This window comes from Lissotriton helveticus, chromosome 4_1, assembly GCF_964261635.1.
Source record: "Lissotriton helveticus chromosome 4_1, aLisHel1.1, whole genome shotgun sequence".
Classification (NCBI taxonomy): domain Eukaryota; kingdom Metazoa; phylum Chordata; class Amphibia; order Caudata; family Salamandridae; genus Lissotriton; species Lissotriton helveticus.
This window is the reverse complement of record NC_136063.1, coordinates 1,691,758,786-1,691,780,699: the sequence shown is the minus strand read 5'-3', so window position 1 is coordinate 1,691,780,699 and position 21,914 is coordinate 1,691,758,786. Positions and strand designations below refer to the sequence as shown.

At 48.1% G+C, this 21,914-nt stretch overlaps 5 non-coding genes across 5 annotated transcripts; 3 read left to right on the top strand and 2 right to left on the bottom strand.

Annotated features, from left to right (window-relative positions):
- The first annotated feature begins 10,292 nt into the window (after positions 1-10,292).
- On the top strand, positions 10,293-10,364 carry TRNAE-CUC (transfer RNA glutamic acid (anticodon CUC)). Its single transcript has one exon. It is a non-coding gene; the product is annotated as a tRNA-Glu (tRNA).
- A 1,100-nt stretch (positions 10,365-11,464) lies between these two features.
- TRNAL-UAA (transfer RNA leucine (anticodon UAA)) lies at positions 11,465-11,547 on the bottom strand. Its single transcript has one exon. It is a non-coding gene; the product is annotated as a tRNA-Leu (tRNA).
- A 1,636-nt stretch (positions 11,548-13,183) lies between these two features.
- On the bottom strand, positions 13,184-13,266 carry TRNAL-UAA (transfer RNA leucine (anticodon UAA)). The gene has a single exon. It is a non-coding gene; the product is annotated as a tRNA-Leu (tRNA).
- A 243-nt stretch (positions 13,267-13,509) lies between these two features.
- Positions 13,510-13,581, top strand: TRNAE-UUC (transfer RNA glutamic acid (anticodon UUC)). The gene has a single exon. It is a non-coding gene; the product is annotated as a tRNA-Glu (tRNA).
- A 625-nt stretch (positions 13,582-14,206) lies between these two features.
- On the top strand, positions 14,207-14,278 carry TRNAE-CUC (transfer RNA glutamic acid (anticodon CUC)). Its single transcript has one exon. It is a non-coding gene; the product is annotated as a tRNA-Glu (tRNA).
- Positions 14,279-21,914: the final 7,636 nt, after the last annotated feature.

The following is a 21,914-nucleotide window of genomic DNA, read 5'->3' as shown; positions in this document are numbered from 1 at the left end:
GGTGGTGATGGACAGAGTCTCTGAATTAAGCAGAATACTCTCACCCAGTCAAGAGATCAGGGCTAGATCCAACACCGTTTTTTAGCTCATTGCACCATCCCAGTTTCAGAACCTGGCTGTATGCAAATTAGTCTGTCCCTGGCCCAGTGCATCATGGGAACAGGGCAGACCAGACTACAAAAGCCAATTCTTACACTGGGAAGGAAACAAGCTTCCGGGGACCGGTTTCTGGCATTTCAGCTGTCTTCGGCCCGGCTTGCTTGAATCCTGATGGTGCAATGAGCAAGGGACTCACATCTGAGTATACCCTTCCACGCTTAGGGTGGACAAAATTACTTACAACAAGGGGTGGTGATGGACAGAGTCTCTGAATTAAGCAGAATACTCTCACCCAGTCAAGAGATCAGGGCTAGATCCAACACCGTTTTTTAGCTCATTGCACCATCCCAGTTTCAGAACCTGGCTGTATGCAAATTAGTCTGTCCCTGGCCCAGTGCATCATGGGAACAGGGCAGACCAGACTACAAAAGCCAATTCTTACACTGGGAAGGAAACAAGCTTCCGGGGACCGGTTTCTGGCATTTCAGCTGTCTTCGGCCCGGCTTGCTTGAATCCTGATGGTGCAATGAGCAAGGGACTCACATCTGAGTATACCCTTCCACGCTTAGGGTGGACAAAATTACTTACAACAAGGGGTGGTGATGGACAGAGTCTCTGAATTAAGCAGAATACTCTCACCCAGTCAAGAGATCAGGGCTAGATCCAACACCGTTTTTTAGCTCATTGCACCATCCCAGTTTCAGAACCTGGCTGTATGCAAATTAGTCTGTCCCTGGCCCAGTGCATCATGGGAACAGGGCAGACCAGACTACAAAAGCCAATTCTTACACTGGGAAGGAAACAAGCTTCCGGGGACCGGTTTCTGGCATTTCAGCTGTCTTCGGCCCGGCTTGCTTGAATCCTGATGGTGCAATGAGCAAGGGACTCACATCTGAGTATACCCTTCCACGCTTAGGGTGGACAAAATTACTTACAACAAGGGGTGGTGATGGACAGAGTCTCTGAATTAAGCAGAATACTCTCACCCAGTCAAGAGATCAGGGCTAGATCCAACACCGTTTTTTAGCTCATTGCACCATCCCAGTTTCAGAACCTGGCTGTATGCAAATTAGTCTGTCCCTGGCCCAGTGCATCATGGGAACAGGGCAGACCAGACTACAAAAGCCAATTCTTACACTGGGAAGGAAACAAGCTTCCGGGGACCGGTTTCTGGCATTTCAGCTGTCTTCGGCCCGGCTTGCTTGAATCCTGATGGTGCAATGAGCAAGGGACTCACATCTGAGTATACCCTTCCACGCTTAGGGTGGACAAAATTACTTACAACAAGGGGTGGTGATGGACAGAGTCTCTGAATTAAGCAGAATACTCTCACCCAGTCAAGAGATCAGGGCTAGATCCAACACCGTTTTTTAGCTCATTGCACCATCCCAGTTTCAGAACCTGGCTGTATGCAAATTAGTCTGTCCCTGGCCCAGTGCATCATGGGAACAGGGCAGACCAGACTACAAAAGCCAATTCTTACACTGGGAAGGAAACAAGCTTCCGGGGACCGGTTTCTGGCATTTTAGCTGTCTTCGGCCCGGCTTGCTTGAATCCTGATGGTGCAATGAGCAAGGGACTCACATCTGAGTATACCCTTCCACGCTTAGGGTGGACAAAATTACTTACAACAAGGGGTGGTGATGGACAGAGTCTCTGAATTAAGCAGAATACTCTCACCCAGTCAAGAGATCAGGGCTAGATCCAACACCGTTTTTTAGCTCATTGCACCATCCCAGTTTCAGAACCTGGCTGTATGCAAATTAGTCTGTCCCTGGCCCAGTGCATCATGGGAACAGGGCAGACCAGACTACAAAAGCCAATTCTTACACTGGGAAGGAAACAAGCTTCCGGGGACCGGTTTCTGGCATTTCAGCTGTCTTCGGCCCGGCTTGCTTGAATCCTGATGGTGCAATGAGCAAGGGACTCACATCTGAGTATACCCTTCCACGCTTAGGGTGGACAAAATTACTTACAACAAGGGGTGGTGATGGACAGAGTCTCTGAATTAAGCAGAATACTCTCACCCAGTCAAGAGATCAGGGCTAGATCCAACACCGTTTTTTAGCTCATTGCACCATCCCAGTTTCAGAACCTGGCTGTATGCAAATTAGTCTGTCCCTGGCCCAGTGCATCATGGGAACAGGGCAGACCAGACTACAAAAGCCAATTCTTACACTGGGAAGGAAACAAGCTTCCGGGGACCGGTTTCTGGCATTTCAGCTGTCTTCGGCCCGGCTTGCTTGAATCCTGATGGTGCAATGAGCAAGGGACTCACATCTGAGTATACCCTTCCACGCTTAGGGTGGACAAAATTACTTACAACAAGGGGTGGTGATGGACAGAGTCTCTGAATTAAGCAGAATACTCTCACCCAGTCAAGAGATCAGGGCTAGATCCAACACCGTTTTTTAGCTCATTGCACCATCCCAGTTTCAGAACCTGGCTGTATGCAAATTAGTCTGTCCCTGGCCCAGTGCATCATGGGAACAGGGCAGACCAGACTACAAAAGCCAATTCTTACACTGGGAAGGAAACAAGCTTCCGGGGACCGGTTTCTGGCATTTCAGCTGTCTTCGGCCCGGCTTGCTTGAATCCTGATGGTGCAATGAGCAAGGGACTCACATCTGAGTATACCCTTCCACGCTTAGGGTGGACAAAATTACTTACAACAAGGGGTGGTGATGGACAGAGTCTCTGAATTAAGCAGAATACTCTCACCCAGTCAAGAGATCAGGGCTAGATCCAACACCGTTTTTTAGCTCATTGCACCATCCCAGTTTCAGAACCTGGCTGTATGCAAATTAGTCTGTCCCTGGCCCAGTGCATCATGGGAACAGGGCAGACCAGACTACAAAAGCCAATTCTTACACTGGGAAGGAAACAAGCTTCCGGGGACCGGTTTCTGGCATTTCAGCTGTCTTCGGCCCGGCTTGCTTGAATCCTGATGGTGCAATGAGCAAGGGACTCACATCTGAGTATACCCTTCCACGCTTAGGGTGGACAAAATTACTTACAACAAGGGGTGGTGATGGACAGAGTCTCTGAATTAAGCAGAATACTCTCACCCAGTCAAGAGATCAGGGCTAGATCCAACACCGTTTTTTAGCTCATTGCACCATCCCAGTTTCAGAACCTGGCTGTATGCAAATTAGTCTGTCCCTGGCCCAGTGCATCATGGGAACAGGGCAGACCAGACTACAAAAGCCAATTCTTACACTGGGAAGGAAACAAGCTTCCGGGGAACGGTTTCTGGCATTTCAGCTGTCTTCGGCCCGGCTTGCTTGAATCCTGATGGTGCAATGAGCAAGGGACTCACATCTGAGTATACCCTTCCACGCTTAGGGTGGACAAAATTACTTACAACAAGGGGTGGTGATGGACAGAGTCTCTGAATTAAGCAGAATACTCTCACCCAGTCAAGAGATCAGGGCTAGATCCAACACCGTTTTTTAGCTCATTGCACCATCCCAGTTTCAGAACCTGGCTGTATGCAAATTAGTCTGTCCCTGGCCCAGTGCATCATGGGAACAGGGCAGACCAGACTACAAAAGCCAATTCTTACACTGGGAAGGAAACAAGCTTCCGGGGACCGGTTTCTGGCATTTCAGCTGTCTTCGGCCCGGCTTGCTTGAATCCTGATGGTGCAATGAGCAAGGGACTCACATCTGAGTATACCCTTCCACGCTTAGGGTGGACAAAATTACTTACAACAAGGGGTGGTGATGGACAGAGTCTCTGAATTAAGCAGAATACTCTCACCCAGTCAAGAGATCAGGGCTAGATCCAACACCGTTTTTTAGCTCATTGCACCATCCCAGTTTCAGAACCTGGCTGTATGCAAATTAGTCTGTCCCTGGCCCAGTGCATCATGGGAACAGGGCAGACCAGACTACAAAAGCCAATTCTTACACTGGGAAGGAAACAAGCTTCCGGGGACCGGTTTCTGGCATTTCAGCTGTCTTCGGCCCGGCTTGCTTGAATCCTGATGGTGCAATGAGCAAGGGACTCACATCTGAGTATACCCTTCCACGCTTAGGGTGGACAAAATTACTTACAACAAGGGGTGGTGATGGACAGAGTCTCTGAATTAAGCAGAATACTCTCACCCAGTCAAGAGATCAGGGCTAGATCCAACACCGTTTTTTAGCTCATTGCACCATCCCAGTTTCAGAACCTGGCTGTATGCAAATTAGTCTGTCCCTGGCCCAGTGCATCATGGGAACAGGGCAGACCAGACTACAAAAGCCAATTCTTACACTGGGAAGGAAACAAGCTTCCGGGGACCGGTTTCTGGCATTTCAGCTGTCTTCGGCCCGGCTTGCTTGAATCCTGATGGTGCAATGAGCAAGGGACTCACATCTGAGTATACCCTTCCACGCTTAGGGTGGACAAAATTACTTACAACAAGGGGTGGTGATGGACAGAGTCTCTGAATTAAGCAGAATACTCTCACCCAGTCAAGAGATCAGGGCTAGATCCAACACCGTTTTTTAGCTCATTGCACCATCCCAGTTTCAGAACCTGGCTGTATGCAAATTAGTCTGTCCCTGGCCCAGTGCATCATGGGAACAGGGCAGACCAGACTACAAAAGCCAATTCTTACACTGGGAAGGAAACAAGCTTCCGGGGACCGGTTTCTGGCATTTCAGCTGTCTTCGGCCCGGCTTGCTTGAATCCTGATGGTGCAATGAGCAAGGGACTCACATCTGAGTATACCCTTCCACGCTTAGGGTGGACAAAATTACTTACAACAAGGGGTGGTGATGGACAGAGTCTCTGAATTAAGCAGAATACTCTCACCCAGTCAAGAGATCAGGGCTAGATCCAACACCGTTTTTTAGCTCATTGCACCATCCCAGTTTCAGAACCTGGCTGTATGCAAATTAGTCTGTCCCTGGCCCAGTGCATCATGGGAACAGGGCAGACCAGACTACAAAAGCCAATTCTTACACTGGGAAGGAAACAAGCTTCCGGGGACCGGTTTCTGGCATTTCAGCTGTCTTCGGCCCGGCTTGCTTGAATCCTGATGGTGCAATGAGCAAGGGACTCACATCTGAGTATACCCTTCCACGCTTAGGGTGGACAAAATTACTTACAACAAGGGGTGGTGATGGACAGAGTCTCTGAATTAAGCAGAATACTCTCACCCAGTCAAGAGATCAGGGCTAGATCCAACACCGTTTTTTAGCTCATTGCACCATCCCAGTTTCAGAACCTGGCTGTATGCAAATTAGTCTGTCCCTGGCCCAGTGCATCATGGGAACAGGGCAGACCAGACTACAAAAGCCAATTCTTACACTGGGAACGAAACAAGCTTCCGGGGACCGGTTTCTGGCATTTCAGCTGTCTTCGGCCCGGCTTGCTTGAATCCTGATGGTGCAATGAGCAAGGGACTCACATCTGAGTATACCCTTCCACGCTTAGGGTGGACAAAATTACTTACAACAAGGGGTGGTGATGGACAGAGTCTCTGAATTAAGCAGAATACTCTCACCCAGTCAAGAGATCAGGGCTAGATCCAACACCGTTTTTTAGCTCATTGCACCATCCCAGTTTCAGAACCTGGCTGTATGCAAATTAGTCTGTCCCTGTCCCAGTGCATCATGGGAACAGGGCAGACCAGACTACAAAAGCCAATTCTTACACTGGGAAGGAAACAAGCTTCCGGGGACCGGTTTCTGGCATTTCAGCTGTCTTCGGCCCGGCTTGCTTGAATCCTGATGGTGCAATGAGCAAGGGACTCACATCTGAGTATACCCTTCCACGCTTAGGGTGGACAAAATTACTTACAACAAGGGGTGGTGATGGACAGAGTCTCTGAATTAAGCAGAATACTCTCACCCAGTCAAGAGATCAGGGCTAGATCCAACACCGTTTTTTAGCTCATTGCACCATCCCAGTTTCAGAACCTGGCTGTATGCAAATTAGTCTGTCCCTGGCCCAGTGCATCATGGGAACAGGGCAGACCTGACTACAAAAGCCAATTCTTACACTGGGAAGGAAACAAGCTTCCGGGGAACGGTTTCTGGCATTTCAGCTGTCTTCGGCCCGGCTTGCTTGAATCCTGATGGTGCAATGAGCAAGGGACTCACATCTGAGTATACCCTTCCACGCTTAGGGTGGACAAAATTACTTACAACTAGGGGTGGTGATGGACAGAGTCTCTGAATTAAGCAGAATACTCTCACCCAGTCAAGAGATCAGGGCTAGATCCAACACCGTTTTTTAGCTCATTGCACCATCCCAGTTTCAGAACCTGGCTGTATGCAAATTAGTCTGTCCCTGGCCCAGTGCATCATGGGAACAGGGCAGACCAGACTACAAAAGCCAATTCTTACACTGGGAAGGAAACAAGCTTCCGGGGACCGGTTTCTGGCATTTCAGCTGTCTTCGGCCCGGCTTGCTTGAATCCTGATGGTGCAATGAGCAAGGGACTCACATCTGAGTATACCCTTCCACGCTTAGGGTGGACAAAATTACTTACAACAAGGGGTGGTGATGGACAGAGTCTCTGAATTAAGCAGAATACTCTCACCCAGTCAAGAGATCAGGGCTAGATCCAACACCGTTTTTTAGCTCATTGCACCATCCCAGTTTCAGAACCTGGCTGTATGCAAATTAGTCTGTCCCTGGCCCAGTGCATCATGGGAACAGGGCAGACCAGACTACAAAAGCCAATTCTTACACTGGGAAGGAAATAAGCTTCCGGGGACCGGTTTCTGGCATTTCAGCTGTCTTCGGCCCGGCTTGCTTGAATCCTGATGGTGCAATGAGCAAGGGACTCACATCTGAGTATACCCTTCCACGCTTAGGGTGGACAAAATTACTTACAACAAGGGGTGGTGATGGACAGAGTCTCTGAATTAAGCAGAATACTCTCACCCAGTCAAGAGATCAGGGCTAGATCCAACACCGTTTTTTAGCTCATTGCACCATCCCAGTTTCAGAACCTGGCTGTATGCAAATTAGTCTGTCCCTGGCCCAGTGCATCATGGGAACAGGGCAGACCAGACTACAAAAGCCAATTCTTACACTGGGAAGGAAACAAGCTTCCGGGGACCGGTTTCTGGCATTTCAGCTGTCTTCGGCCCGGCTTGCTTGAATCCTGATGGTGCAATGAGCAAGGGACTCACATCTGAGTATACCCTTCCACGCTTAGGGTGGACAAAATTACTTACAACAAGGGGTGGTGATGGACAGAGTCTCCACCCCCTTTTTGTAAATATTTTGGCCACCATGAGTGTGGAAGGGTATGCTCAGACATGAGTCCCTTTCTCATTGCACCATCAGGATTCAAGCAAGCCGGGCCGAAGACGGCTGTAATGCCAGAAACCGGTCCCCGGAAGCTTGTTTCCTTTCCAGTGAAGAATTGGCTTGGTAGTTTGGTCTGCCCTGTTCCCATGATGCACTGGGCCAGGGACAGACTAATTTGCATATAGCCAGGTTCTGAACTGGGATGGTGCAGTGAGCTAAAAAAACGGTGATGGATCAAGCCCTGATCTGTTGACTAGGTAGGAGTGTTCTGATTAACTCAGATACTCTGTCCATCACCACCCCCTTTTTGTAAATATTTTGGCCACCATGAGTGTGGAAGGGTATGCTCAGACATGAGTCCCTTGCTCATTGCACCATCAGGATTCAAGCAAGCCGGGCCGAAGACGGCTGTAATGCCAGAAACCGGTCCCCGGAAGCTTGTTTCCTTTCCAGTGAAGAATTGGCTTGGTAGTTTGGTCTGCCCTGTTCCCATGATGCACTGGGCCAGGGACAGACTAATTTGCATATAGCCAGGTTCTGAACTGGGATGGTGCAGTGAGCTAAAAAAACGGTGATGGATCAAGCCCTGATCTGTTGACTGGGTAGGAGTGTTCTGATTAACTCAGATACTCTGTCCATCACCACCCCCTTTTTGTAAATATTTTGGCCACCATGAGTGTGGAAGGGTATGCTCAGACATGAGTCCCTTGCTCATTGCACCATCAGGATTCAAGCAAGCCGGGCCGAAGACGGCTGTAATGCCAGAAACCGGTCCCCGGAAGCTTGTTTCCTTTCCAGTGAAGAATTGGCTCGGTAGTTTGGTCTGCCCTGTTCCCATGATGCACTGGGCCAGGGACAGACTAATTTGCATATAGCCAGGTTCTGAACTGGGATGGTGCAGTGAGCTAAAAAAACGGTGATGGATCAAGCCCTGATCTGTTGACTGGGTAGGAGTGTTCTGATTAACTCAGATACTCTGTCCATCACCACCCCCTTTTTGTAAATATTTTGGCCACCATGAGTGTGGAAGGGTATGCTCAGACATGAGTCCCTTGCTCATTGCACCATCAGGATTCAAGCAAGCCGGGCCGAAGACGGCTGTAATGCCAGAAACCGGTCCCCGGAAGCTTGTTTCCTTTCCAGTGAAGAATTGGCTTGGTAGTTTGGTCTGCCCTGTTCCCATGATGCACTGGGCCAGGGACAGACTAATTTGCATATAGCCAGGTTCTGAACTGGGATGGTGCAGTGAGCTAAAAAAACGGTGATGGATCAAGCCCTGATCTGTTGACTGGGTAGGAGTGTTCTGATTAACTCAGATACTCTGTCCATCACCACCCCCTTTTTGTAAATATTTTGGCCACCATGAGTGTGGAAGGGTATGCTCAGACATGAGTCCCTTGCTCATTGCACCATCAGGATTCAAGCAAGCCGGGCCGAAGACGGCTGTAATGCCAGAAACCGGTCCCCGGAAGCTTGTTTCCTTTCCAGTGAAGAATTGGCTTGGTAGTTTGGTCTGCCCTGTTCCCATGATGCACTGGGCCAGGGACAGACTAATTTGCATATAGCCAGGTTCTGAACTGGGATGGTGCAGTGAGCTAAAAAAACGGTGATGGATCAAGCCCTGATCTGTTGACTGGGTAGGAGTGTTCTGATTAACTCAGATACTCTGTCCATCACCACCCCCTTTTTGTAAATATTTTGGCCACCATGAGTGTGGAAGGGTATGCTCAGACATGAGTCCCTTGCTCATTGCACCATCAGGATTCAAGCAAGCCGGGCCGAAGACGGCTGTAATGCCAGAAACCGGTCCCCGGAAGCTTGTTTCCTTTCCAGTGAAGAATTGGCTTGGTAGTTTGGTCTGCCCTGTTCCCATGATGCACTGGGCCAGGGACAGACTAATTTGCATATAGCCAGGTTCTGAACTGGGATGGTGCAGCGAGCTAAAAAAACGGTGATGGATCAAGCCCTGATCTGTTGACTGGGTAGGAGTGTTCTGATTAACTCAGATACTCTGTCCATCACCACCCCCTTTTTGTAAATACATTTACTTTGGAGCACTCTTCTCCCTTGCACTCTTGAATCGCTTGAGCGCAATGTATTCTTCCAGCAAGCTGAATAACGAGACAGGGTTGAGAAAGTGTTCCAGCTGTCTGTGCGCCATCAGCAGCCACTAGGGGGCAGATTTATGAGGCCCTTGCACCACGTTTACGCCGCTGTTGCGTCACGCAAGGCGGCGTAAACGTGGCACATCCCTACGAACGATTTACAACGTGACGCATCTAGGCAGATGCGTCACCTTGTAAAGCCCTGCGCTGCTTTTGGGCGTTCCGGCGCAGGGTGGGCGTTCTGGGACAGGTGCGCCTCGCAAAAGTGGCTGAGTGAAATCTATAAGATTTCACTCAGTCACTTTCAGGCCAATGCTGCGTCAAAAGCCTGCGCCTGCTTGAAGCAGGCGTAGGTCTTGATGCAGCATTGGTCAGATAGGGCACCCCCGAGCCTTGCTGGAGCTGCGTCGCGCTTACGACGCAACTCCAGCAATGCGCCGCCTTAACGGCACAGATGCGTCACGCATCTGTGCCGTTTTTGCCCCATGGTGCGCAGCATTATAAATGCGGCGCACCATGGGTGGCGGAGCTGTGGCGGACTGTGGCGCACATTAACTGGCGCATCCCTGGGGATGCGCCAGTTAACATAAATCTGCCCCTAGGTATCCCTCTTGTGTTTTCCCGTGGATCCCGATTGTACAGGAATTCATGGGTTCAGTAGCAAGGGGGCGAGGATGGCCTGTGCTTGGAAGTGACAGACAGTCGGGTGGCATTATGAGGATTTTTTCAAGTTCTGATTCATATGTGCTGTAGAGAAAAATAAGCTTTCAGCCCCCATGAGCTTTGTCATTGGGAAAGCAGTGTATGAACTTTTGCGGCATGGCACTGGGCTCCCTGGTGGTCTAGTGGTTAGGATTCGGCGCTCTCACCGCCGCGGCCCAGGTTCGATTCCCGGTCAGGGAAAAGTCCTTCTTCTGCCCTTGAAAACTTTTCCTTCCCGTAGGTCGCGGGCTTCTCAAAATGAAGTTGCTCTCTGACTCACAGTTTGCCTAGCATCACGCAGTATAGCTCCAAATATCATTTTCGCATGGTCCCTTTATAGCTGCTTTCCACAGCGGGAGGAAAGTCACTTGTGCAAGGCTCTTGAGCAAGTGAAACCCTGTATTCCAAAGTGCAATTCCTTTTGTAGTCTTCTGACCACATGGCGTGCTGCAGGAAGTCTCCTTTGACAGGCCTGCAGGCTTTGTTTCCAAATGGCATCCTGGACCCATTGCAACCCACCTTTTTGCTAAAATGGAAGTCTGGATCTGGGTAAGAAAAAACTGAGCTGCACGTACGGAAAGCAGCAGAAGCCAGCCACAGGGAGGGTGTGGCCAGGGCTGTCTGATTTGCATACTGACCTGTGGCACCCTGGGAATGTATAGGCTTTGGAGCTTAATGGGTGCTGCAGGGGTCTGCCTGGCTGGAGAGATGCCTGTCTGGTACACCCCTCAGGACAGACGGTGCCTTCCGTTCGAACATGGAGGGTGAGGCACATGGGTCACCCTCATATACAGGGGTGTGGCTGTGGGCAGGACGGGTTGTGGGGGGACCCGTCAGGGCATTGCCCGTTCGGAAGGTGAGAGGAGGCGGGGGCAGGGAATTCTCCTCAATTTTCCCTCAGAGGTTTGGGGAAAAGCCTTTGCACGTTTGAGCCAGCCGGGCCTGCATCAGTAGATCCTGCTCCTCTGGCAAGGGAGAGCTTGTAGGTGAAATCAAAACAGGGGAGTAATCTGCAAGAGCCGGGTTAAAAAATTCCAGGGGCAGACCCATGTTCCCCAGGAAGCAAGTACTTCCTCCTGCTCCCTTCAGTGGGAAAAGATATAGGAAGTGTATTTCTCTAAGCAGGGGATCTGCGTAGATGGCACTGCATTGCTTTGGGAAGCATCCATGCTGGTAGCAGAGTAGCAGCAGACCCCACAGCTGAGACTTGAATGGGGACTGTTGGAGAGGGGCAGTGGAAGGGCGCAGGAAAATGCTTTTCAAAAGCATCTGCACTTTCCTACAAAGTAGCTGAAAACCCATACCAGGAATGGGGCTCGAACCCATGCGGACAAACGTCAATTGGATCTTAAGTTCATCGCCTTAACCACTCGGCCACCCTGGTGAGACCCAAGGCCCAGCTTTACTCAACTCCCTTTTTCTGCTGGCTGCTGCAACACCAGCTGTCCAGCAAGAGCTGTTTGCGGAGGTAAAAGGCTTTTGCAGGAGGCTAAAGGTAATTGCTTTTCTCCCTTGCACTCTTGAATCGCTTAAGCGCAATGTATTCTTCCAGCAAGCTGAATAACGATACAGGGTTGAGAAAGTGTTCCAGCTGTCTGTGCACCATCAGCAGCCACTTGGTGTCCCTCTTGTGTTTTCCCGTGGATCCCGATTATACAGGAATTCATTGGTTCAGTAGCAAGGGGGAGAGGATGGCCTGTGCTTAGAAGTGACAGACAGTCGGGTGGCATTATGAGGACTTTTTCAAGTTCTGATTCATATGTGCTGTAGAGAAAAATAAGCTTTCAGCCCCCATGAGCTTTGTCATTCGGAAAGCAGTGTATGAACTTTTGCTGTATGGCACTGGGCTCCCTGGTGGTCTAGTGGTTAGGATTCGGCGCTCTCACTGCCGCGGCCATGGTTCGATTCCCGGTCAGGGAAAAGTCCTTCTTCTGCCCTTGAAAACATTTCCTTCCCGTATGTCGCGGGCTTCTCAAAATGAAGTTGCTTTCTGACTCACAGTTTGCCTAGCATCACGCAGTATAGCTCCAAATATCATTTTCGCAAGGTCCCTTTATAGCTGCTTTCCACAGCGGGAGGAAAGTCACTTGTGCAAGGCTCTTGAGCAAGTGAGACCCTGTATTCCAAAGTGCAATTCCTTTTGTAGGCTTCTGACCACATGACGTGCGGCAGGAAGTCTCCTTTGACAGGCCTGCAGGCTTTGTTTCCAAATGGCATCCTGGACCCATTGCTACCCACCTTTTTGCTAAAATGGAAGTCTGGATCTGGGTAAGAAAAAACTGAGCTGCACGTACGGAAAGCAGCAGAGGCCGGCCACAGGGAGGGTGTGGCCAGGGCTGTCTGATTTGCATACTGACCTGTGGCATCTTGGGAATGTATAAGCTTTGGAGCTTAACGGGTGCTGCAGGGGTCTGCCTGGCTGGAGAGATGCCTGTCTGGTACACCCCTCAGGACAGACGATGCCTTCCGTTCGAACATGGAGGGTGAGGCACATGGGTCACCCTCATATACAGGGGTGTGGCTGTGGGCAGGACGGGTTGTGGGGGGACCCGTCAGGGAATTGCCCGTTCGGAAGGCGAGAGGAGGCGGGGGCAGGGAACTCTCCTCAATTTTCCCCCAGAGGTTTGGGGAAAAGCCTTTGCACGTTTGAGCCAGCCGGGCCTGCATTAGCAGATCCTGCTCCTCTGGCAAGGGAGAGCTTGTAGGTGAAATCAAAAAAGGGGAGAAATCTGCAAGAGCCGGTTTAAAAAATTCCAGGGGCAGACCCATGTTCCCCAGGAAGCAAGTACTTCCTCCTGCTCCCTTCAGTGGGAAAAGATATAGGAGGTGAATTTCTCTAAGCAGGGGATCTGCGTAGATGGCACTGTATTGCTTTGGGAAGCATCCATGCTGGTAGCAGAGTAGCAGCAGACCCCACAGCTGAGACTTGAATGGGGACTGTTGGAGAGGGGCAGTGGAAGGGCGCAGGAAAATGCTTTTCAAAAGCATCTGCACTTTATTACAAAGCAGCTGAAAACCCATACCAGGAATGGGGCTCAAACCCATGCGGACAAACGTCCATTGGATCTTAAGTCCAACGCCTTAACCACTCGGCCACCCTGGTGAGACCCAAGGCCCAGCTTTACTCAACTCCCTTTTTCTGCTGGCTGCTGCAGCACCGGCTGTCCAGCAAAAGCTGTTTGCGGAGTTTAAAGGCTTTTGCAGGAGGCTAAAGGTAATTGCTTATGACAAACACACTGTGTGACACCTAACTTTCTCCCACTCGGACTTTACGGGCAATTTTTATATTGGAGTTAGCTTAGTCACAATAAGGGGGTGAGCAAGGCAAGCACACAAGCGCATCTCCTCCCTGGTGGTCTAGTGGCTAGGATTCGGCGCTTTCACCGCCTCGGCCCAGGTTCAATTCCTGGTCAGGGAAGATACCTCTAAAGCATAGATTTGAGTGTTTTGTCCCAGTAGCTTTTTTTAAACGAAGGTCCTTAAAAAGGTACCCCTACCCATAGACGAAAGAGGAGGAAATGGACTAGGTCCCCTGTGCCCCAGGTTGTTTTGCTCCCATTGCCCTCAGCCACCTTTATGCGCACGCACTCCTCCACCCAGTCTGGTGCTCTATGTGTGTGTAAATGGCAGTACCAGCTCACCAGAAAGGTAATTTGCTGGAAACCCCTGCTGTGATGCATACATCTACTTAGGAGCACTCTTCTCCCTTGCACTCTTGAATCGCTTAAGCGCAATGTATTCTTCCAGCAAGCTGAATAACGAGACAGGGTTGAGAAAGTGTTCCAGCTGTCTGTGCGCCATCAGCAGCCACTAGGTGTCCCTCTTGTGTTTTCCCGTGGATCCCGATTGTACAGGAATTCATTGGTTCAGTAGCAAGGGGGAGAGGATGGCCTGTGCTTGGAAGTGACAGACAGTCGGGTGGCATTATGAGGATTTTTTCAAGTTCTGATTCATATGTGCTGCAGAGAAAAATAAGCTTTCAGCCCCCATGAGCTTTGTCATTCGGAAAGCAGTGTATGAACTTTTGCTGCATGGCACTGGGCTCCCTGGTGGTCTAGTGGTTAGGATTTGGCGCTCTCACCGCCGCGGCCCGGGTTTGTTTCCCGGTCAGGGAAAAGTCCTTCTTCTGCCCTTGAAAATTGTTCCTTCCCGTAGGTCGCGGGCTTCTCAAAATGAAGTTGCTTTCTGACTCACAGTTTGCCTAGCATCACGCAGTATAGCTCCAAATATCATTTTCGCAAGTTCCCTTTATAGCTGCTTTCCACAGCGGGAGGAAAGTCACTTGTGCAAGGCTCTTGAGCAAGTGAGACCCTGTATTCCAAAGTGCAATTCCTTTTGTAGGCTTCTGACCACATGGCGTTGTGGTAAATAAATAAATAATACCTCTATTTTTGACTGGATATAACAATAACAGATAGCTCAATAAATAAGAGTCAAGATTCGAGGTAGTCGGAGTTTGCAGGTTTAATACAGCATAAAGGACAGGAACAGGACAACCTGCACAGGCAAGATCTGGGATGGCTAGCCAACAGGGGGGCCCCGACAGCTGTCGGGCAGGATCTGGAATGAGCGCGCTAGCTTTTAATAACAGTACATAAGTATATATATAGTTAAAACAATTGCATTACAGTACATACAGTAGGCGTAACAGTGGGTGGGGCTTGTAACAGTCGCGAAAGATAAGGGTGAAAGTAGGTGTAACAAGAGGCGTGAACATAGACATGTGATGTAAACGTAACAGAATATGTCATAAACGGGGCGGAAACATGGAGGGGGCTACCTAAGGAGCCGGGACCTCTAACCTAGTGGTGCGGGCAAACTGACAATGACGTGTTACTAGGAGAAGCTGGGGGCTATGACTTCTGCACTAGAAGAAGAGACTGAAGTCTGGAGTGTCAGAGCGACATGTACCTAAACACTATCTAGTATCTGATGTTTAGAGAACATGTTGATAGAATCCAAAAGTTATCAGGGTAAAGGCTAACAGACTCTAAGACTGGTGCATGCGTTATTCTACATGTAGTGCGTGTTGAGGAATATTAAATGACCATTAATACAGTATTTCTCTTACATGGAGACGTAAAGGCTAGACGATGACTGAAACTATTGATGCGATTCAGTAACTTAGGAATGCAGAGAAGGAGAGCTGGACTGATAACTGGAATCATAACATACTCTTGGCAGACTGGCAGGCAGAGCCAGGCCGAGCCGGGCACTGTGAGGCAGGAAGTAAGTGAAGGGTCAGGGATACAGGTGGGGGCTGTATCGCTCCTCAGCGAGGGTTCAGGAGACAGGAGCTGAATCTGAGTCCGGGCCCTTTTGAGTCCTAGAAACGGGGACTTTACAATGAAATAACGTGCACACTGAGAAACGTGGCAACGTAACTTTACCTAGGCTCAATACTCGTAGCTTTCACGAGAACTGGAAACTGGCATACTAGAGATGGACACAACTGTAATTGCGTCTTAAATCGATCATGGGGAATACATATGCATATTAATCATGCACATACAACATAGGATGGGGAACACGTAGGGACACAGAACATGGCAAAATTTACTTTTCCACATTCCCTCCTTGTCACTACGTTTCCATCAGGAAACATCAATATTCATGATACCGTCTATCATTTCATACAGTATCATTTGCTCGTCTCGAATTGTCTTGGAACGGGATTTAGGACGGGACTTGGGACTAGGAATACAAGAGGTAGCACAAATGCCGCAAATCGCAGGGCCACATTGTATACAGAGGCAGCAACTGAATATGATCGCTGCTGCAATACCTAGAAATGATAATACTTTCCATCCCCAGGCAGAAATTATACTCCAAAACCAACCGGACCATGTCCAGGTGCCTGGATTCTGGTGTAACTGATGGGCAATTTTATGAAGTCTGGTTATAGCTGAATAAACAGACGGCGCGTTATTAGGAATGAAAATGCAGCAACTAGATCCGATGACTCTACATGCTCCTCCTCTATCGGCCAGTATGACGTCAAGAACGAGACGATTCTGGAGCACGACAAATCTCATAGCAGATTGCTCTTCGGTTAAGTTACCTAGAGCAGAGGCAGTCTCATTCACTACTGCTTCAAGGGTTCTTGTTAACCTACGGATTAACTTACTATTCTGGACAGGTCCTATAAAGAAGAAGAAACCTTTATTGAAATCTGTATATTGTTCTAGAGCAGTTTCAGTTTGATCGACAATTGGAGACTCGATCTCCCTTCTATGTCTAATGTGTACTAGATGTGTGTTTCTGTGATAATCAGATGGGGCTAGAAAAACTGGTGGCAGTAGGAAGGCAATGTAACAGGTTCCCTCCCAATCGAGGGGCAGACGAACATATGCGGTCTGACCACAAACAAAATAAGAATGACGTGAAGCTTTGAAAATAGATTTCCCACTGTCACTATACTCGACAATAGTAGTACAATCACTATGTCCTACATGTACGGAACCATTATTTCTGACACATAATTCGCCTTTGACTGGTAGTACTGAAATAGCAGGTAAGTCTGGAGTAGGATCAGACTGAACATTCAGGACCATGAAATTCGAAGAATAGTTACCCAAATTATAAACTTCATTCTCTAGATCTAACCCTGTTCTGTGGGGAAGACCTTGCTTGTCTGGAAAACATGTACTGTTCAGAAGGGACATATCAGTCGAGGATGACGTTAACGTGGACCAGGCTCCACATGAACCGTTATGTGAAAATGGATAAGGAAAGAGTGGCAGAACTTCCTTCGGTGTCTGGAAAGGGGGGAGTCGACCACACACCCAACAATTAGTGGCATTGCTGGTCTGGTGTGAATAATGTAGCATACGGATGAATGTATTGTTGCGCATAGCAAGACGATAAGATAGTTCGTGAGGAGGCAGATCACTAAACGTGTGCTCTACTGTAGCATTAGAATACTTATTTACATGAGAAATTGGAAAACATAAATGAAATACATAACTCGTGCAGGTAACCATTAAGCTGAGAAACAATATAAAACTTAGAAAAATGATACATCGGATTGAGTTTTGACTAACTCTCTCACTATGGGGGTCTATTTCATACATGTCAGATACCTGTCTAACCGTTTCACCTAGGGGAGGACTTAGACAATTAAACTGGCTGACTTATTTTACTAGACCGGAGCTTCTTTGTATACTCCTGCTGCGGAGTTTCCTCTAACAGGGGAGGCTTGGTATCAATGTCATTCGCGGGACAGTCCTTAAGAATAGTATCTTGGCAGTCTTTAAAATCTTGACAATCCTTGGAAATGTTCTTGGAAACAGTTTTTAGTCGGAGTCCGTGAAATTTCTTGACGTGTGACAGGTGCACCCACCCCTTCCTGCCTTCCAACTTGACGGCAGTACGGGTGGTCAAAAGGACTAACTTCGGCTCCTTCCAGCGAGGCTCCAGCGGACTCGAACGATCAAAATTCCGGACGAGAACCAAGCTTCCTGGAACGATTTCATGCGGTTTCACCTCGGTATTGTCTGGAAATGCGGCGGCAACCTGTGAACGACAAGAGTGTAGGGCAGACATCAAGGAAGCTAGGTAATCTGTCAGCATATTACTGGAAACATCTATAATACTTCGGGGTCTGGGTGTACCCCACATATTCGGGGGCGGCCGAATACGACCTCATAAGGGGACAGACCTGATCTGGAATGTGCGACCATGCGCATATAAAACAAAGCGACTGGCAAGGCAACTAACCAGTCTACACCTTTTTCTTGACAGACTTTGGCAATACGGATTTTCAAGGTTTGATTATGTCTCTCTACGAGACCGGCTGCTTCTGGATGGCGTACACAATGGAACTTCCACTGGTACCCTAACAAAAGGGAAACGTGCTTCATGAGTTCAGATGAGAATGGCTGGCCGTTATCAGAATACACGACCCTAGGGAGTCCATAGCGGGGGAAGAATTCACGAACCAACTGCTTGGCAGTGGTCGCGGCTGTGTAATCTGGGACTGGATATGCTTCTGTCCACCTGGACAAAGCGCATACAACTACAAGGACATACTTGAAACCTCGACATCGCTCCATCTGAATATAATCCATCTGGAGGACTTCAAAAGGGTGGTCAGGGGGCTGGAATCCACCTTGTTCCACCGGGACACTTTTACCTGGATTGAACTGGCAACATATCATACAGGTACGGACTTTCTGCTTGGCTGCAGCTCGTAAATGCTTGTTAAACCAAATGTTCTGGATACTGTCTAACATGGCTTTTTCTCCTAAGTGTGCTGGACTATGTGCGGTATTGATAATGACTTGAACCATTGAGTCGGGGAAAAACCATGTGGCTCTACCCTTCGTCAACCATCCCTGATCTGTCTGGACCCCTCCTTGTTCGGACCATTTCTTAATTTCTTCGGGAGTAGCATGTAACTGGATATCTATGACATCTTGAGTAGGGTCCTTAACTGTCATACAAGTAGTCTGATCTGGAGTGGATGTCTGTGTCGTGTTAACTGGTATGTCTGGAGTCTGAGCTGTAAGCTTGGCTGTTCGATCTGCTAGATCATTACCTTGGGAAATAATGTCTGTAACTTTAGTATGTGCTTTGCACTTCATGATAGCGATAGATGTCGGTAAATGTATTGCATCTAACAGAGCTTGAATGAGGAGACCATGCTGAATCTTGGTTCCATGAGAAGTCATGAAACCTCTCTCCTGCCAGAGCACTCCGAAGTCGTGTACAACTCCGAATGCGTAGCGTGAATCTGTGTAAATATTAACTTTCAGGTTCTTGGCGTGTATGCAGGCTTGTGTCAGAGCGACTAGCTCTGCTGCTTGAGCGGACAGGGTGTCAATACGGTGTGTTTCAATAACTTCAGTGTCAGTAGTCACTGCATACGCGGCTACTAGTTCTCCTGTACTCGTTCTCATACATGAACCATCCACGTAAAGTGTCAGGTCGGGATCTGGTAATGGAATATCTGTCAGGTCTTGTCTTGGCTTAGTCATAGTGTTAACTACTTCCACACAATCATGTGTGGCAGGATTCGAAGTAACTGACGGTAACAGTGTAGCAGGATTTAGAACGTTGCAGCGTCTGATTTCTATGTGTGGCTGGAACAGTGTCAATTCATAACCTGTCAAACGTGCAATTGTCAAGTGTTGAGTCTGTGTTCGGTTTAAAAGAACTTCCACGGAGTGTGGAACTTGTACTGTTAAGGAGTGTCCTAATACTATGGAATCACTTTGTCTGATAGCTAATGCTGTGGCTGCAACTGACTTGAGGCACGCAGGCAGAGCCTGGGCTACTGGATCTAGTGTGCTCGAAAAATAAGCACAGGGCTTGTATTGTCCTGCTTGATCTTGTGTGAGAACAGATAATGCTGTACCATCACGTTCTGTGACAAAAAGTGTAAAAGGCTTATTGTAGTTTGGTGTAGCTAGAACGGGAGCTTGGCATAAAGCTTTCTTTAACTCATTGAAACTAAGTGTATGTTCAGATGTCCAAGGGAGGACAGTCGATACGGCTGCCTCCTGTGTCGTTAACTGTATCAGTGGCTTGGCTAGAAATGCAAACTGAGGAATCCATTGTCTGCAATAAGAAGTAAGGCCGATAAAAGCACGTACCTCCTTCTGTGTCTTGGGCTGAGGAAGACTCGCTATTAACTGGATGCGATCGGGTGTCAACTGCCTACCCCACTTGGACAGTAAGTGGCCTAAGTAGATCACTTGCTGGACACAGAATTGAAGCTTTGAAGGAGACACCTTGTGCCCCATCTCGGCTAGGAAATACAGAACTGTAAGTGATGCTCGCTCGCAAGCACGTTCAGAACGGGCTGTGATCAGTAGATCATCGACATACTGGAGCAGGGCAGTGTCAGTTGGCATGTGAATGTTGTCTAGTTGTCTCTTAAGTGCTTGACTGTAAATACTAGGACTTTCTGTGAAACCTTGAGGAGCTTGTGTGAATTTATAGCTCCTTCCATTTAAACAAAAACCGAAAAGGTATTGGCTGTCTGGATGAATGGGGACACTGAAAAATGCATTCTTGAGGTCGATTACTGTAAAAAATATTGCCTCAGAATCAATGGCTGTCAATAGAGATGAGATATCTGGAACAACTGGATACTGAGGAATAATACATTTATTGAGTTCTCGAAGGTCAATCACTAATCGATATACTGGGGGTGCATTTGGATCAGTACGTTTCATGACTGGAATGATCGGAGAATTACATACATTGGAGTCAGTTTCTACAACTACTCCTTGAGCCATGAGCTCGTCAATAATTTTGGATAAGGCTGCTACAGCCTCAGGTGGCAATCTGTACTGTCTGATTCGTGGCAGGACTATACCTTGCTTGAGAGTCACACGATGAGGTGTGATTTGCATGAAACCAACATCAGTTGGACCTTGCGCCCATAGATGCTGCGGGACATTTGACAATCTCGGATCAAAATCTCGTAATACATAGTGACCCTTGAAGTCACGTAAAAACAAACGTATTCCCTCTGGGGAACAGCAAATAACTGCACCTAATTCTTTCAGTGTCTTAATACCTAACACATTTTCTGGACATGACTTCGTAAGCAATAGATCAGTAGTTCGGGACAATGGACCTACTTCTAGAGTAACTGGCTTTGATATCTCGTTTACAATAGGCTTTCCTGAAAATCCAAGGGAAACATTTCTAGAGCCTGAGAGCGGAGCCCCTGGAACCTCGTCGTGACTTATAGTAGTCCTACTTGCCCCTGTATCAATCAGAAACTTTCTGTCTTTCCCTAATACTTGACTATGAACATAGGGACCTTCTTGATCTACAGGAATCTCGATGAGAGGCAAGCCTACCTCCCTCTCTAGGCTGTTTCATGAATACGCTTGATACTCTGGATACTCTGTCTGGGCATACTGGTACATCTGCTGTGTAACATGCTGTGTTGCAGCTATAGGCTGCGTTGCTGGAACTGTCTGTTGTGCATTCTGTGGCTGAGAAGTCTGTGAAACTTGTTCTTGTCTAGGCGGACGTGGTCTTTCTTTAGTTTTACCAGTGGCTATATTGTGTTTCAGAACTGCACACTCGTTTATAAAATGACCTGGCTGTTTACAATAATTGCATGTCCCTTTAACGGGAGCTGCAGGATGACTGGCTTGATGCGGACCCCTCTTCTGACTGTCTTGAGGAACAGATTGTGCAACTAGTACTTTCATTTTCGTGTCTTTCATACGTCTTCTCTCGTGTTCTTGCTCTTCCCTGATTCTATTCTGGTGATACTGGAGCATCTGTAACATCTGTGACGGAGGACTAGCTTGCCATGTACTTTCGACTTTCAAAACTCTATTCTTAACTTGTGGACTTGAATTCTCGACTAATTTAGTAACAAAAAGATGAGGGTATGACTCACTACTCGTCTTCAAACCACTGTTTATTATAAAACATTTCTCAAATCTAGAATAAAAATCACTAGTGTCTTCGTCTTGTTTCTGTTTACAGGCTGAGATTGCATCCCAGTCTTCCTTTTTAGTGGCTAATAATCTAGGCAAAACTTGTATTAACAGTTCAGGTAATTCTTTACATTTGTCTCCAAGACCGGTACCTGGTACTCGTATCTTATCTTCAGCTTCTAGAGCTGTCCAATCGATCTTTTTCTCTCCCACCTCCCAATCTTTTTCCTTGAGTTTCTCATATATGCCCGCAGGCAACAGGACTTTTAACATTTTAATAATATCTGGATACGTGTATTCTCCCATACGGAGCATGTCTTTTAATTCTCGGTGGAACCCT